Source organism: Catharus ustulatus, chromosome 7 (genome assembly GCF_009819885.2).
Source record: "Catharus ustulatus isolate bCatUst1 chromosome 7, bCatUst1.pri.v2, whole genome shotgun sequence".
NCBI classification, from domain to species: domain Eukaryota; kingdom Metazoa; phylum Chordata; class Aves; order Passeriformes; family Turdidae; genus Catharus; species Catharus ustulatus.
In genome coordinates this window covers 38408252-38422804 of record NC_046227.1, presented here as the reverse complement: position 1 = coordinate 38422804, position 14553 = coordinate 38408252, and the positions used below count along the sequence as shown (strand labels likewise).

The 14553-nt window shown below is 46.9% G+C and overlaps 1 protein-coding gene across 6 annotated transcripts in view; it reads left to right on the top strand.

Moving 5' to 3' along the window:
* Positions 1–14553, top strand: part of LOC116999008 (voltage-dependent L-type calcium channel subunit beta-4) — an 81832-nt gene that overhangs the window by 39955 nt on the left and 27324 nt on the right. The window lies entirely within an intron of this gene.

The window sequence follows — 14553 nt, the reverse complement described above, 5'->3', positions numbered from 1 at the left end:
GTGGGGTTGGTTAGAAGGTTTCAGGAGTTACTGGCTGTGTCATGCCCACAGGACATTTCTGAGGTTTCAGGATGAAGGTTGGTAGTGCAGATCTCTGTTTTGATGTGTCTTGCTGGATTTGGCAGGCAGGACACCCTCCTGAATGCCAGGTTGCTCCAAGCCCTGCCCAGGCTGGCTGGGGACATTTGCAGGGATGGAGCAGCCACAGCTTCTCTGGGCACCCTCCCCACCCTCCAGGGAAGGATTTTCACCATGGATGGGGATGTGAGAAATTTGCAGTGCTGTTGGTTTGCTGCAGACCAACTTCTCTTTTTTAATTTGCCCATTTCAATTAGTGCAGTTTCTGATGAGTGATGTCAGGAGCCAGGCTTGCAGGATCCTGTCCCTCAGCACTTACCTGCTTGCTGCTTGTTTATTTAGCATTTTTAGTGTCAAACATGTGCTAAACTCTGCCCTGTTCAGAAAAATAATCAATATTTTCCAGCAAAAAGAGATTCTCCTCTCCCCTTTATGTCTCCTGAATTCTCACTGAAATTTGGCTTTTACATGGCCAAAGCTTTTGTGTGTTTTTGACAGTTTCAAATCTGTTTTCATTTCTATTAGCCCTTAATAGAGTGCCTTGACTAATGAATCATCAGCTGCCTGATATTTATCTTGTGTGGAAAGGGCTGCCTGAGAGGGCTGCAATGTGGTTTGTTGGGGTGGTTTTGCTTAGATTTTTCTCCTAAAATATCCAAAGTTCTACTACTACAGCATCAGCTCTGCTTGCCTTGTGTTTGGTTTTTCTGTCTGACTCAGATCTTCTGTTCTTTAAATGCCACGTTGTGATTTGATAGTATAGTAGTCAAATAAAACACTCAGGAAGAATCATAAGTCATTTTTATAAATTGCTGCTTGCTGTTTCCATAGAGGTGCTTCTTTTATACCAGAAATACTTTGAAATTTAAAAAAAAAAGTAAAGCTTGAAGTCATTTAAATGAGAGGGTAACAGAAACAGATAATTTTGTGTTTTCAGCTCCAGCTGCAGGTCAGAGCTCAGCTGATGGGACAGGGCGTTTGCTAAAACTGAGTTCATATTGAGCACTGTGATTGTGGCTTTATCCTGCTCCTGATTCCTTCTGCTGGGTGTGATTGTGGCTTTATCCTGCTCCTGATTCCTTCTGCTGGGTGTGATTGTGGATTTATCCTGCTCCTGAATTCTTTCTGCTGGGCTCTGGGTGTGATTGTGGCTTTATCCTGCTCCTGATTCCTTCTGCTGGGTGTGATTGTGGCTTTGTCCTGCTCCTGATTCCTTCTGCTGGGTGTGATTGTGGCTTTATCCTGCTCCTGATTCCTTCTGCTGGGTGTGACTGTGGCTTTATCCTGCTCCTGGATTCCTGGTCCTGGGTGTGATTGTGGCTTTATTCTGCTCCTGATTCCTTCTGCTGGGTGTGACTGTGACTTTATCCTGCTCCTGGGCTCTGGGTGTGACTGTGACTTTATCCTGCTCCTGAGCTCCTGGGTGTGATTGTGGCTTTATCCTGCTCCTGGATTCCTCCTGCTGGGCTCTGGGTGTGATTGTGGCTTTATCCTGCTCCTGATTCCTTCTGCTGAGTGTGATTGTGGCTTTATCCTGCTCCTGATTCCTCCTGCTGTGCTCCTGCCTGGCTGTGGGGTGCAGCCCAAGCCCCAGGGCCCTGTGAGCTCTGTGCTGGCCCTGGGCTGCTCCCTGCTCCCCACACTGCCCTGTGTTTAAGGAATTGCTGGGAAGTGCCAGCAGTTCTCCAAGGGCACTGGGGGAGGAGTGTGGCTCGTGCTGCTGAAGGAGCACATCACAGAAATCATTAATAACAAAGGGAGAGGCTTAACCCAGGATTTGTTGATGCCATGGCTTGCTTCCCTATCTCCCAACAACATGCTCTGCATGGGAGCCTTGGTGTTGGATGTTCTCCCTTGGAGCAGGCACTCATTGAGATAGGAGAGGCTGATTTTCCAAATCAGCACTTCACCCAAATGCACAGTGCTTTGCAAACAGGACAACTGCTCCTGGTCACTTGGAATCCAGTAATTAATTCCAAAATGTCATTTAGCTGGCAGATCCATAGGGATCACAGGTGGTGGCAGGGTTTGCTTGCAGCCTTTCCTCAGCTCCTGCTTTGTAATTTTCCACAGTGCTTTGTCACTGGTTTTCATGCCAGCACTGAACTGGTTTCATTTCTACAGTGTCTTCTTTTGCCATGTCCTTTCCTTCTTTTCCTATCTCAGCAGAAATATCCATTCAGGTGCAATGTGTGGAGCAGCTTTGCCCACCCCAGAGCTGATCAAGTAAATTGGATTTTTGATTTGGAGCATATTCCAGTGCCCAGAGCCAGCCAAGCTCTTCACCAGCACTGCCTGAATTTGGGAATGCACAACACAGGATGTAAATCTGCTTTTTCTGTTTCTCTCTAAAGAATTATCAGAAGGGTTTGAGGTGTCCTGAGGAGAGGACTCAGAAAGGGCAGTGGTGGCTACAGGCTCTGCTCTGCTCCTCGGGAGGGTTTTAATTCTCACGAGGGCAGGGCAGAGCAAGAAAACCCCGGCAGAGGAGGATGAGGGGCTGCTCTTCTGATTTGGTTTGTTGGGGATTTCTTTCCCTAAAAAGCCACAGAGGACACAGGCTCCATAAGTCACAGAAATGGAGCTGGTTGGGTGTGCTGCTTCTCCAGCAGGGCAGGGATTTGATTCATTCCAGCAACAAGGGAGAAATCATGAGGAAAACCCGCTCCTATCAGGAGTGCTGAGTGGTGAAGTGTGTGTTTGAACGAGCTGCTAATGCTTCCTAGAAAACTTCACAAGCCTTTCTATTTTCTGCTTAGACCAGATAGGTTTTCCCTGTGAGTCCTCCTTGTGCTGGGACATTTCCCTGCAAATGGACTCTGCTCAGCTCGTGTGTGCTTTCTGCTTCCTCCCAGGGGCTGTGGCCTTGCTAGGGTGGCACCAGTCACTGATGGCATGGACAGAAATGTCCTGTTCTGTTTCCCTGGGAGGTGTGTGGTGGCACAGTCACTGATGGCATGGACAGAAATGTCCTGTTGTCCTGTTCCTGGGTGTGTGTGGTGGCACAGTCAGTGGTGGCACTGACAATGTCCTGTTCTCCTGTTTCCTTAGAGGTTGTTGCTGTGGGTGCTGTGCTGGCTGCTCTCTGGGTGCAGGAGGATTTAATTTTTAATAGCAAAGTCCTTCATGGCTAGAAAATCTCTCATGGGACAGGCTTCAGGGTGAGGTGGCCAAGGCATCCTCCCTGTCCCTTCTGCTGTTCACAGAGCCAGGTACAACCTGAACACCCCTGCTCTAACAGCCCAAACTTTATCACAGCCTTTCATCTCTTAGAATAAGAATAAAATCATATTTGTGGTGGTTAATCCCATGTGCTGCTCCTTCATAAACATCTCCTTTCTATGCACAATTTTAACCCCCATTCCCACTGTGGTTGGTGGATTCCCTGAAGAATATCTCCCTCTTCCTTGGGAGATGAAGTGTTCTGACAAACCATGAGTAAATCTGTGATATACAGCTCATGAGATACCAGGATAACATTTTGTGTTCTGGGACAATTAGTGGTGAGCTCATGAGCTCCTGACAAAACAAGGGACAGGGATGTTTAAATTTAACACCAATAACAGGACAGTGTCACCAAGGAAACAAAAAGAGTGGGCAAAACTACTTCAAATTATTTCTCTCCAAAGTTTCTGACAAGTAAGAGAAGTGGCTTGGCCCCCACTGAGGTGCTTGTTGTGGTTAAAATGTTCTCAAGATGGTTTTGCAGGCCATAAAGCAGGAATGTTGGAGCTGTGCACTTGTTATTGATCTGTTATTGGGAAATGAATGGGGTATTGACAGATGGAAAACCAGACAAATGGGTTGTGCTTTGCCTCCCTCCATTTTTCCATGCTCATTCCAGCTGTCTGTTGGTTCTGACTTGCTGCCCCAAGGAGCAGAGTGCTAGTAAGTGCAGTACATTGCTGAGCAGCTCCTGGAATGGATTCATTTCAGGAGTGCCTTAAGTGATATTTCCCTTTAATAGATCAGGGTAAACATGCAGCATGAGTGGGAGTCTGGGAGGAAGGGAGGCAGGCACTGGAATGTTTCCCATTGCACATTCAGAATTTATCCACTGAAGGGTTAGGCCTTCAGACTTGCACACTGACCCTGGGTGTCCTTCTGGTGCTGATGCTGAAGATGTTCTGTCTGTCAGAATATTTAAAATGTTTAGTTTCCCTACTCTGTACTGAGTGTATCAAATAGGAATATTTCCTTTTTGTTGCCTTTCTTGAACCCCAGATTGGTGTGGGTTGAAAGGAGCCTTAAAGCTCATCCAGTTCCACCTTCCCCTGTCCCAGAGCCCATCCAGCCTGGCCTTGGACCCTTCCAGACACAGACACAATTTCTCAGCAGTCTCTGGTGCTTGGATGTGACACAAACCCATCAGACCCCACAGGCTCTGTGTTGTCTGCAGGAGGAATCTCTGTCCTGTGATTTCTCATTCACATTCTCTGCATGCAGGTGGTGCCTGCTGAGGGGGGAGATGCCTTCAAAGGGATGGAACTGCACAGACACTTTGTGTCTCCCTTCACAAGCGAGGATTTAATTTATAAAAGATGTATGAGATCTCTTTGGTATCAGAATTGAATGTTTTACATTCCACAACAACATGTAATTATTCATAAAGCTTGTCTGCCTTTCTTCTGGCTGCTCTGATCTCATACAGGTAAAGAAATCCCAGTTGTATCCTCAGAGTAACAACCACAACAGTGCAAATAAATACAAACACTGCAGTGTTGTTCTGCTGAGAGCTGATCAGTGGAGAGATCTCTCCAAAGGCACCACAGCTTTTCAGGCTGCTTTTACTGAACATTTTCAAAGCACTCTAAAACAGAAATACATGGGCTTTTAAATGTGAAATTTGGGGGCAGAACTGAACAGAGGGATGAAACCAGAGTGGGTTTCAGAGGAGCTGCACTGATGGATTTCAATAAAGTGCAGCCCAAAAATCCTGATGGCTGCACGTTTCTTTCAGCTGGTAAATAATTCCTCCCTTTGCCTTTTCACCCAAGTGCACTCGCTGCATTACTTGCAAAAATATAAAAAGGAGGAGAAGGCACTTGGCAGCAGCTGGGAGCTGAGGCAGCTTTCTCCCATCCCAGCATTTCAGGAAGGCATCAGCAAAGTGCTTCCCCAGGGGCTGCTGCCTGCCTGGGCCCTGCTGCAGTGTCTGGAGAGCTGAGGGGCTTGGGGGGGATTTGTGTGGGGGTTTTGTCACTCCTTTCTGTGCCTGTGCCTGGATTGTAGTGGTGGCAGCTCAGGAGAGATCCAGGCACCAACATCCACAGGAGCAGCTGGAATCTGGCTGTGGTCCTCTGTGCTCACTCTGGAGATGTGCAGGACTCTGGAGAAGATGTGCAGGGAGCAGGAGCTCCAGAGCAATGCAGCAGCCATGGAAGGGCCTGGCTTGGAAGGGAGCTCAGAACTCTTCTCCTTCCCTCCCTTTTAGCAGCAGCACATTTCAGTGCTGTCTTCTTTTTTGTTCTGCCTTCACTCAGAGTCAGGATTGAAACACAAGAGATGGATTTTCCTGCTCAGACTCAGTTGTTTGTTAATTCTTATCTGTGTTACAGTGAGTTCTGCAGCACTTCTAGCCAGCAAGCTAAAAGTGAAAAAAGTCAGTCAATCTAGCAAGTTCCAAGGTGTTTTAAAGCCTAACTACCCAATCAAAACTAACATCTATATTATTATTAACCAAACACCTGTGACCTGCACTGCAGTACTTTCTGTCCAACCAAAATCCATCACTAAAACTGAGATCAAGAAGGAACAAGAAGGAAGAAGAGCCACCCAAGAACCTCCATCTTGTCCAATAACCCATTACTATATTCTAAAACCCCAAATTTTTCACCATGTGATATTACACACTTCTGCACATTTGTGTTTACTGGTGCATATGAGAACTTTGATAAGAAAGAATTTTTGTACAAAATGAGACCATCAGGGTCTTTCCCAGTTCTTACTTGTGCCAAATCAAAAGGGTTGTGAGTAAGAAGGATTTTTTCTTGATTTAAATGCTTGTTGCTTGCTAGCAAGAAGGAATATTAAACTATTGTTTCTCCTAAGATATTTCATTTAGAATCCATTTTGAGCTGAAACTGGAGGCAGTTATTAAAAAGTAAAGAATTTTCTTTGAATTTTTAATGTTTAACTCTCTAAATTACTGTCAGTCATCAAATCCCAGAATGGGTTGAGTTTGAGGGCCCTGATGATCAGATATTGATAAAAATTTGGGAAAATATGTTCAAATCATGTAAAAAAAAAAAAGTTCTGGCTGTTTCCTCCTCCTGGATTTGCATTTCCATCTATCACTGCTACCTTCCCATTTATCCCAACAGGAAATACATGGAATCACTATTTTACCAGTGGCATCTCCAGATTTGTTAAATTTTTTAGGTGTTTATTTGTTCCTGCTTCTCATTTCCCAAAATAACCATTTTGTTTTGTGTTGCTCCTCACAAACCACCTGGGAATCCCTGATACCAACAAGTCCCTGTCACAGCAGTGCTTTGTTTTCAGACAAAGGTAGGAGCAGATCTTGTCAGGGGGGGATATTCCCCCAGATTTAAGGCAGTAATGATAAAAACCAATCATTTTTGGGGAGAGTGCTCTCAGAGCTGCAGGATTAGGGCAGAGCTGCTGGAATTTGGCTCTCTGAACTCCCAGCCCTATCCCTGTGAATTCCCAGTGGGCAGCAAAGTCCTAGAAAGTCCTTGGGCTCCCTGGTTGATTACAGCAATTAAGGAGCAGAAAGTGTCACTCAGCTATTAGCTCAGCAGGTGACAGACAATGTCCTTTCTCTTGGATTTTGCTCTCAGCACGTTGGGTTTTTCAATTGCAGGGGCTCAGGGGAAGGAGCTGCTATTTCCAGCCTGCACAGCACTTGGGAAATTAGGGCTTTTTCTTCCTGAGATATTCCTAGCAGTCCATAAGAGCTTCAGGTGGGTTCAGCACTTGGGTGATTTCAGGATTTGCTGCAAGAAAAGTGATCAGAGATGGTGGCAGCTCCTTATAAAAGTACAAAAAAAGAGTAGAAAATGTAAAAAAAATTAAACAAGAACATGCTCTGGTTGTAAGGCTCATTTATCAGTGTTTAAACCTCCTGGTTTGGAAGCTTTTGGAAGGAAGGAGCATGAAATTCATTTCAACAATGTCACAATTCCTTCCCCTTCACTCCATTTGAAACATGTGATACAAAGTCATTTATTATCATTCTGTTGAAGATGGGAGTCTGGTTCTGTGATTCTGTGATGTTCTAAACCACTTCTGTTAAAAAAAATAAAAAAATAACTATTCAGGGTTATTTTGGTTGTGTAGAGACTGATGGTGTGGGAAGTGGTGACACCACTCTAGAAGAAAATCAGGACACTGTAATCATCAAAATCCTTAAAAAAGATGTATATTCTTTAAATTAGCTGTTGGAATTAGGAGGAGCAGGCAGTGAAAGACAGGTGGCAAAGATCTCAGCACTGAGGAAAATTCCACTTCATTCCTCCCATGCAGAGTACCCTGAAGATGATTGTGCTGCCCATCCCTGCTTTGGGGGCTGTGTTTGAAGGAGATGGGCTGTTCTTATTTGTCATTGTTTTATTTGTACCCTGAAGATGATTGTGCTGCACATCCCTGCTTTGGGGGCTGTGTTTGAAGGAGATGGGCTGCTTTGATTTGTTATTGTTTTATTTGTACCCTGAAGATGATTGTGCTGCCCATCCCTGCTTTGGGGGCTGTGTTTGAAGGAGTTGGGCTGCTTTGATTTGTTGGCAAGTTGAAAAATCATTTCAGCTAATGAATGGGTGCTGCTGAACAGTCCTTGAGGAGAATAAACTGGATTTTTATCTCTGTTCAGCCTGGAGGAGAAAAGGTTTGGGGACACCTCTCTGTGCCCAGTGGGGATTGTAAAAGTGAGGGAGAGGGATGGAGGGACAGATGGGATATTGGGAATTGGGAATTCCTGGCTGCCCCTGGATCCCTGGAATGTCCCTGGAACACCCTGGGATGGTGGAAGTGTCCCTGCCATGGCTCTGATGAGCTTTAAGGTCCCTCCCAGCCCAAACCAGTCTGGGATTTTGGGATTTTGTGGTCCCAGGACTGGCACAGGTCAGCCTGGTTGTCCCAAAGGTGAGCTGGTGGCAGGAGAGCAAACCAAGCTGAGCTGCATGAAACCAAAAGGGAAATGTGATAAACTGGGACAGAGTGAAATGAGGAGAAATGGGAGCTCATCCTCTTGCACATCCCAGCTGGAATGTCCCTGCTGCAGTACCAGATGGAGGTGTGATTTTTATTTCCTTTATTTTTGAGGTGATCCAGCCCTGGGATTGAGCTCTCCATGCCAGGCAGCACAGGAGGGTGACTGGGGGCTGCTTTAGGAATACTCCACATTATTCCAGCTTTTCCTGGCTGAATCCTGCATGTCTGAGGGAATGCTGTGGCAGACCACATATGGCAGCCACAGATGCCTGTGTACTTGGGAGGATGATTAAGTTTAGTTTGGGGGCAGTATTTGTAATTTATTTCTTTTCCTGGAGACTTATGGAACATTCTTGACTTCCCAGCCTGTTATGTGGGGCAGGCACAGAGCATCCTCCTCACAGGAGAGCTCATTTAGCAATCCAGGTGCACTTTTATTATCAGGTTCCATCAAACCCAGCAGCAGCAGCTTCCCCAGAGCCTTGGGAAGATCATTCAATGCTTTCAAGAGCTGAAGTAATTAGAAAAAATAAAGCAGTGTCTCTGTGCTGTTGCAGCTTTAGTTTGGTGCCTTTTATCATGGAAAAACAGCACCTTTTTGTCTCTCCTGGGACTGCTGAACAGCCTTCCTGAAAAACAGGGACCAGCTGCAGAGGGTGAAGCAAAATTCAGGCTGGAGGAGTTCAGGTGTTCATTGAGTGCCAGCTCTCAGGAGCTGCATTTGGAATAAAGCACAGATCAGAGCTGGGCTGCTTTGTGGCTGAACAAAAAAGGTTTGTGTGTTCACATTCTCAGCACTTTGCTGCTGAAAACCACCTGAGCTTGTAGCCATCCCTGTGGCTGTGATCCTCACCTTTCCCTGGGCTCTGAGGCTGCAGGAAAAGTGCTTTGGGTGTGACTTTGTGGGGGAAGATCTGAATTTTTAACCTGTGAAAAGAAAAAGTTCAGAGCAGCTCATCTGTTCTCTAACCAATACCTCGGGGTTTGTGCTGCCTGCTAAGCACAATCTTGTGCCTTGCATGTTCATTTGAACACCACCAAAAGAGATGGGAGTGTTTTGGCAGTAAATAGGGATATATATTACCAGGATTTTTTTAAAACTCTGTTCCTTAAATGTAGCAACACAATCTGTGCTGAGCTGAAGGCAGCTGGAGAAAGGAGATAGACTGCAAGATTTGAAATCCAGGGGAAAAAAAAAAGAGATCAGGAAATGTTGGAAGAATTGCCCTATTTTCTAACAATTAGTATTCCCAAAGAAAAAACATGTTCTAACTACCTAGTAATTTCCAAATTGCTGAGACACCTAATGAGTTCTCTTAAATAAATTTACCAAACATATAGAGGGAAATAATTGCTGAGCATTTGATTCTGAAATCACAACTCAATGCCAAGTGGTTGTGCAGCTGCCTTGTGTGTGTTGGGGATTCAGCAAGAAATTAATTTGCTTGGGAACTGAACCTTGTCCTGCTTGGACTTCCAGTGCCACATCCACATGGGAATTTGTGCAAAAATCCCACTGAACCTCCTTGCTCCTGGAATTGAACATTGCAGTAGCTGCAGTGGATTTTGCAATTCAAGGGGGATGTTAATAATTCCAGAGGATATTAAAGCAAAAGAGGGGCTGTGCTGCCAGTGTGATCCCTACACTCCTTTCCATGTGGGAATAATGGGAAAATAATGGGAATAATGGAAATATAATGGGAATAATGAAAATAATGAACATGCTTTGCTTTCCCTGCTGCACAGGGTGCTGCAGCTCCCAAGGAATGTCCCTCCAGTCTGGGCTAGGACTCTGCAGTATTTCACTGGGCACACACAGATCTCCTGGCCCCAGTTTCCATTGCAGCACAGCAAGGTTTTCATGCCAGAGGAAGAGACCCCCACTGTTTTGTGTTTGTTTTTTAATTAATTACATCACCTGCCCAGTAATTAAATTTAGCTGCCCACCCTGAGTGCTGGGCTGAGATGAGCACCAACTGTGGTGGCCACTGCTATTTAAAACGTGGATGTTTCTTAATTCCTCAACTTGTGCTTCTTGTTTTCATGTAAAAATGAGTTAATATTTATTTTCTGTGACTCCCATCTCCATGACATACTTCTAGTAGTAACCTGTGAGTTAAACCTGTGAGTTAAACCTGCTCTTGTGCACCTGGACCAGGGAGATTTTTGTGCTGGCGTTTGGAGTGAGCTGCTTCTCCTGTGGGTTTTTGTGATTTATTTTTTTAATGATTTCTGGCCCATCCATGGCATATGGCAGCATATGGCCCTGCAGCCATCCCTGTGCCTGTTTGTTCTCCCTGTGCTGTGTCAGGAGCTCTGGCAGGGCTCTGGGAACTCTTCAGGGAGGGATTGGCCTCGATTCTCCCAGGAGCTTGCACAGGGCTGAGGACACTTGGGCTTTTTTTGAGTTCAGTCTCCAGTTTGTGATGAATTTGTCTTGGGGGAAGGGCAGGATGGGCTGGGAGAGCTCACCTGGACAGGGAAGGGTTCTGGGGAGAGCTCAGAGGGCCTGGAGGGGCTCCAGGAGAGCTGGAGAGGGGCTGGGGACAAGGGATGGAGGGACAGGACACAGGGAATGGCTCCACTGCCAGAGGGCAGGGATGGATATTGAGATATTGGGTAGGAATTGTTTTCTGGGAAGGTGATGAGGCTCTGGCACAGGATTCCCAGAGCAGCTGTGACTGCCCCTGGATCCCTGGAAGTGTCCAAGGCCAGGCTGGACACTTGGAGCAGGGACACTGGACCCAGGGCTTGGAGCAGCCTGGGACAGTGGCAGGTGTTGGGGTTGGAATGAGGTGGGATTTAAGGTCCTTTCCAGCCCAAACCAGTCTGGATTCCATGATTCCATATCTGCTAAAACATGTTTAGTTGAGCTCCTGACCATTTGAAAAGCATTGGAGCAGCCTGTGGTTCAGCTCTTTGTTATTGCTGTGTAATCTGAGCTCAGCATCAGCACAGCACCTTTGGGACTGCCTTGAGTATCCAAAATCCTGTCAGGGGCTGGGAGGTGCCAGGTGGGATTGGTGTGGGGAGGAAGGAACAGGAGCACAGGAGGAGAGGATGGGACAGGAGGGTTTTTTTCTATGCTGTCCCCAGCTCAGATGTTATTCCAACTCCAGCACTGCCAGTAGTTGGCTGCCTGAAGCAGGATATTCCAGGGTACAGGAATCATGGCAGTGGGAATTCCAGGATACAGGGATCATGCCAGTGGGAATTCCAGGGTACAGGAATCATGTCAGTGAAAATTCCAGGGTACAGGAATCATGTCAATGAAAATTCCAGGACACAGGAATCATGTCAGTGAAAATTCCAGGGTACAGGAATCATCTCAGTGGGAATTCCAGGGTACAGGAATCATGTCAGTGGGAATCCCAGGGTACAGGAATCATGTCAGTGGGAATCCCAGGGTACAGGAATCATCCCAGTGGGAATTCCAGGATACAGGAATCATCCCAGTGGGAATTCCAGGACACAGGAATCATGCCAGTGGGCTGGGGCCAGGGATGCTGCAGGAAGGCACTGGCTGGCCTCAGGGAGAAGGCAGCAGCTCTTTGTGAGCAGGGATGTTTTCCCAAAGCCTCTCTGGGTTGGGATGGACCCCACAGCACCCTAAATCTTTTCAGGAGAGACTCCTGTCATCTGGCTGATTGGAGCTGCTAATGGATTGCTGCTTTAATTGCATGAGCAGTTAAAGCAATTTAATTGACAGAGCATTCCTTAGGGATGAAGGGAGAGCAGTCTGGGGCTGTGGATTTATGGCACTTGGGAAAAAATAATTTGCAAGCTGAGTAAGTTTTTATTTTTAATATAAATATAAAAATAAACAGACCCACTGTTCTTTGTTTTACCCTTCTCCTTGGTGTTTTTGGGATTGCTGCAAACCTCCACATTTGTAGCTAAGCTGAATTCCATTTGTTGATGAGAGAGGGAGAAAATAAATAATACATTGCACAAAAAATGAATCCACAGGAGCCTAAAGTATAAAGGCTGTGAAGTAAGCATCAAGTCTTTCATTGCCTTGAATAATGTAATTATCTAGAGATGCCTGTTTCTTTCAAATTGCCAAATGTGCTGTCACTTGAACTCACTGAAGCCCCACTTGACAGAGTTCCTCTGTCTCCCAGAGGGCTGTGGGATTTGGGTTGATTAAAGGTGGGATTGATAATTGGTCCTCAAATATGATTTGGGCACAGTGATATCCCCCAAATGCCAAGGCTGCTGCTCTAAGCAGTGTGAAATAAAGAAGTTAAAGGTCTTTTTACAGAATCCCAGAATCACCAAGGTTGGCAAAGCCCAACCTGTGCCCAAACCCTCCCCTTGTCCCCAGTGCCACATCCAGACCTTCCCTGGCCACCCACCATTCCCTGGGCAGCCCTTTCCAGTGTGTCACCACCTTTTCCATTAAGGAATTCTTCCTTTAGAACATCTTGGTGTGCACAAAAAGCTGGGAAATGGCTTTGCTCTTCTTCTCCCCTCATTCCCTGTTGCAGTTTGAGCAAGCAGGAGCTGTGAGAGCAGCACTCCCTGCTCGGTGCTGAGCAGACAGCAGTGTTTGTGTTGGATTGTTGGGCAATACTCTGTCAATATTCCACAATATTTCTGGCAGTAATTCTGATCTTCCATCAAACATTTCAAACAGAACCCAGAACCAGCCTGGCTCCTCTCCTGCCCCTCTCAGTGCTATTTGCAGCACAGTGCCTGATTTGCAGTGTGATGCTGAGTGAGTCACAGTCCCGGGGCTGCAGCTCCCAGATAAGGCTGGAGCAGCTCGGGGAGCTGGGATCATGTGGCTGTGATTGTACCAATGCTGGCACTGCCACAGCCCCGGGGGTGGCCTGGCAGCACCAGCTGCTCTGCCTCAGGCTGCTGCTTCTGCCACAGTGAGGGAGGCACAGCTCACACCAGTAAAAACCAGTATGGGCTCTGTGTGTCCAGCACAGCTCCCTCACTGGGTCACATCAGAGCTGAATGAATGAATGAATGAACAACAGCAGTGCCCAGGGGTGTCCAGGGGGGCCCTGGGCTGTGTGACCCAGCCCTGTGTGACACTGCTGGGACACCTCCAGGGCTGGGGACAGCTCGGGGACAGCAGGGACCCTGAGGGGCTGCAGAGTGGGAGGGGAGGGAATGGAGCTGGGAAAGGCTGGAGAATTCCTGAGGGAAATGGGAATGGAGAATTCCTGAGGGAAATGGGAAGGGAATGGAGAATTCCTGAGGGAAATGGGAAGGGGATGGAGAATTCCTGAGGGGAATGGGAAGGGAATGGAGAATTCCTGAGGGAAATGGGAAGGGGCTCAGCCTGGAGCAAAGGAGGATCCAGAGGGATCTTTTCCCTCTCTGGAATTCCCTGCCAGGAGGGGACACCGGGGGGATTTGGGATCTGAACAGGGAACAGGGACAGGAGGGGAGGTCAGGGTGGACACCAGCAGGAATTTCCCCATGGAAAGGGGATTGCTGAGGCATTGAGAGGTGCTGGGTGAGGCTCTGTGCCTGCTCAGTTCCCTGCTCTCTGCTACATCCTGAAGGAAGCAGAAGGAAGGGCAGGATGTGCAGCTTCCCAGCTGAGCAGAGCTGAGCTGCTGCCAGCTTCTAATGCCAGTGTTCAGCCTGGCCATGCTGCACTTGTTCCAGCTCAGGGCCCTGAACTCCTGTGTCTTCCCAGTTCTTCCCAGCTCTCCATAGGTCCTGGAAGGAATTTTCTGCTGTTTAAAATCACAGCTGTGGGTGAAGCTCCTGTTTTTGGCCTGAGGAAATCTGCCTTTCCCCATGACAGGCCAAGATATGGAACAAGGAAAGAGCACAGACTCATCAGTGATTCTTAGAAGTCTTCTGATGGACAGGGATGCACAGGGATGAGCAGGGATCCACAGGGATTCACAGAGATGGACAGAGATCAACAAGGATGGACATGGATCCACAGGGATGGACATGGATCCCCAGCAGTGTCCATGTATTCACAGCAATATTTAAGAGTATGTGACTTCACATCACTAAGAATATTGACTCCTACAGTGCCTGTGCTGCAGGATATAAATCAATGTAAGGAAAAAGAAATAATAAGGATGTAATGCTGTCGAGTGGCTCTGTTGGAGCACACACAGCCACAGATCAGGAGGAAATATTTTCTGTTTTTTGAGGTTCAAGCCCTGGTTTTCCACTGGCCCCACACACATGCAGACCAAGTGTGTGGGATGCTGGAGTCAGGCTGGTCTCTACAACCGCTCCACACTTCAGGAGTTGCTAGGTATCCTGAAAAATGTCCAAAAAAAGGCAAAAAATCCAACTGTGGCAACACCTTCTTTC